The sequence below is a fragment of the Lolium perenne genome, chromosome 2, assembly GCF_019359855.2.
Source record: "Lolium perenne isolate Kyuss_39 chromosome 2, Kyuss_2.0, whole genome shotgun sequence".
In the NCBI taxonomy this organism is placed as follows: Eukaryota; Viridiplantae; Streptophyta; class Magnoliopsida; order Poales; family Poaceae; genus Lolium; species Lolium perenne.
Genome location: NC_067245.2, coordinates 6,307,068 through 6,310,474, shown reverse-complemented (window position 1 = coordinate 6,310,474; position 3,407 = coordinate 6,307,068). Strand labels below are relative to the sequence as shown.

Genomic DNA, 3,407 nt, shown 5'->3' with positions numbered 1-3,407 from the left:
GAATCCTAACCGCCCATTTGTTTTCGCGATTTGGCGAGTTTGTGGTGGGTGCGTACCGAATGAAAAGCGATATGCTAAAACCTCTTACCGATCGCACAAAGGCGTGACCCGCGCCTAGCCCCTGAAAAGCACGATCCCCAGGCCATCTCTCATGTAGGCTGCCACTGACATCAGCCAGGCCGCTAACGTGTCTTGGACCTTGTCCGGCGGTAGTCGCCTGGGCCGCACCTGCACTGATCATGCTTCCCGTGTGGGACTGTGAGTCAGAGATCTATCTGGTGTCCAGTGTTACACGTCGATTTTCTTGATGTCACTTGCCCGTGATCGCTGTGGTCGGCGCACGACAATAAGGATCTTTTCTACCGAATTAACTTCCATTGCTTTCAGCAATTACGTCTGTAATTGATAGGTTTAGTTTTGATCCTTCCAGCGAACTTTCCTATAGCATTGATACTTCCATCTTCTTACTCTAGATGAACAACCTCTAACCTCTGAATCACTTTCTGATGTGACTTGTTTTTATTATACGCGCTAGTGCATATCTACCGAGAAACAAGCAATCACAACCGATAATGACATTGATATTTTTACGACATTTGATGAACTCACCTACTTTGCGAGCCATGATTATTGGCGATCCTTCAATTTCATACCGCATTGCCGCAACACTTAGCCTATTTGTGTACTTGCATCTACCGCTGGCTCCCCTTCACTCATGCTACTATATAGTCGATCGCTATATGTTACACTGTGTTGCACCTCTTCGTATTATACACGAGGCCAAGGCTACTAAGTCCGAATTTCGTTACTCCTTTCATCCTAAAATGTAATGTGCGTAAGGATTAGTTAAAAGTCAACTTTTTATAGTTTGACCATGTTTATACGCAAGATGTGAACATTTACAATACTGAATTAATATCAATAAATTCACCATAAAGTATATCTTCTTAATTTGTTCATTCGATATTGTAGATGTAAATATTTTTTCTTAAATATTTAGTCAAAGTTAGTAAGATTTAACTTTTGACTAATTCTTAGACACCTTACATTTTGGAGCGACAGAGTACTAATCTATCGACGCACCTATTACAACTCAAAATCCAAATATAATCCAGCTCACCATGGTTTGATGGCCAATGGACGTGATTTGCATGTTGGACAGCTCACCATGCATGGCCAATCCATTGCAAGCCCCGTGCTAGAAAAAATCAAAACGCAATTACTCGTTTCAGCGGAAGAAAAAAAAAATGTTATGAACATACTAATCTACTCTCTTTCAGTACAGGTAGAGCTACTTCATTCCCAGCATAGCTAGCTGTTACTATTAAGGTGTTAATTTCTTCCTTCGCTGGCAGGAAAAATACGTGATCCAGAGTGTTCAGGTCTTATATGAGTAGCCGACTGCCGCCATGTTCTTCCAAGTTCCAACGCGAGCCGCGATCCACTGACTAGTGCGAAACTGCAAACACAACAGGTCCGCTTGAAATCTGTCTATTTAGGATAATTACATGTGCCTGTGCTGCTTATGTTAATAGTTACGTGTCTTTTGTTTCAGGCAAGCTCGTCACTGCTGGCTATGGGCAACTGGATATCGTCGGCACCACCACCACCACCACCACCGCCACAGCTACCACGCCCGCAACACCCTGCAAATGATACGACTGTTGATGAAGAAGATGGAGGCTTGACTTTCAAACGGGGTAGGCAGAACCCCAGAATCTAAGCGGTGATACACCCAGAGTCCCAGACTCGATCTGATCTTCCTTTACTATATAGTTAGGTTTTGCCGGTATTGTTTCCCCACACTGATTAGCCATGTCTTTCAATATGCATTATAGTTTGAAAAGACGAAAAATTCCGTTTCACATAATAGATTGACAGACAAAATTATATTAGCGTACACCTGTTACTGCTGCGGGAGGGGGGAAAAGTTGATCTGATATTTCTTTCCTTGATCTAGAAGCAAGTGGATATTCTTGTGACTGATCAACAATATATAGGTTATCTTTTTTTCCCTCAACCTATGTTACTGACACACGAGCTCGTTTCTATATCAACATTGTCCGGACAGCAGAGGCCAAGATTTGTCCTTGTTATACAAAATTAATCTCTCTAACAAGATTATGGTGAAGAACCAGATTGCCTTACATATACATGTAATAACATTAACGTAATGATTACCGGCCAGGGATACACACTGAGACTAGTTGATTTGGTCAAATTCTCCTTTACGAAGAGAAGAGAAGTGGTCAGTACAAGCAGCTTAGAAACAAAACTTTATTCTGAGCAATCTTATGATTACTTTTAGTTGAAAATTCTTCAGAGCTGAGAGGGATCCTTCAATTTACAACATTTTTTTGTTCACAAATTTTACTTTGCTATCATCATAAATGCTAAATATGGTATTTGTGTTATTGCAGCCGGTTCCCATGTGACCACGAAAGCAATGGCATTATTTACAGCTGGAGCTCGCATGATATGAAAAAACAAATATGTGACCTTGACTCTATATGTCATTCGTTTGGTGAACAGTTACAATTAAGTTTTTGTTTTCAGAGGCAGTATATTTCCTTTTCGTCTTCTGTAAATGTACATTATATTAAGATCACTATAAACTACAGAAGAGTCCCTGATGTTTCTTCAAAAAATGTACCCGTCCTTGCCGTTGTATAGTGCATATGAGATTTTGAAAAAGTCAAATGTTGTAAAATTTGAACACGGCTATTGAGAAATGTATCGATATCTACAATACGGGAAGTGGTAAGTGTTACTGGGTGTGAAGTATTGCTTACGTAGGAAGTGTTAGTATCAAGAGGTTAGTAGGTGGAATTAATCCCAATTGTATTCCGCTGTACCAAACCTGGTCAGAGTGGTGTAGATATGAACCATATCACATTTTACCCGGCCCTGAACTTGTGCCAGTGCATCAATTTTCATCCTGTTAGAAAGGCGTTCCAGCCGATTGTCGAGCCGAACGGGCATCCCACAGTAACGCTGAGTTGACAGAAAGGGAGCTGATGGTTTGCAGGATTGGTAGCTTTTAAAAACAAATCAGAGCTTTATGAATTACTCGAAAACATTAAAATCATTTCAAAAGATGTCATGTAAAATGTTGAATTTTAGTTGATCCAAAGGCAACTCTAAAAAAACTAGCATGTGTAGTACATAAGTGGGCAGTGTGGTTAGCGTCACACCCACAAAAACTATTGTACAGCTAGTAAAAGCTCATCTCATTTCTCTAATATCCAGGCATATTGAACATTTCTTAGCTGTCTTGATCTTTATTATTGCATAGCTTGACCACCTCCTTTACATCACTTTCTATGATGATGAACCAGTGCCTACGTCCGTCGAAAGACGCAATCCTTCTATAATGGCATATCTTTCCATCACCATAGCACTCGTTG

At 40.5% G+C, this 3,407-nt stretch overlaps 1 long non-coding RNA gene across 3 annotated transcripts; it reads left to right on the top strand.

Moving 5' to 3' along the window:
* Window positions 1-1,174: 1,174 nt before the first annotated feature.
* Window positions 1,175-2,751, top strand: LOC127331014 (uncharacterized). 3 transcript variants are annotated; one of them, XR_007869508.2, is made up of 4 exons: window positions 1,175-1,285; window positions 1,356-1,474; window positions 1,556-2,248; window positions 2,421-2,751. It is a non-coding gene; the product is annotated as an uncharacterized lncRNA (long non-coding RNA). The 3 variants fall into 3 exon arrangements; XR_007869507.1 differs by having other exon boundaries at window positions 1,267-1,285; window positions 1,556-1,726; XR_007869509.1 differs by having other exon boundaries at window positions 1,267-1,285; window positions 1,556-1,789.
* The last annotated feature ends 656 nt before the right edge of the window (window positions 2,752-3,407 follow it).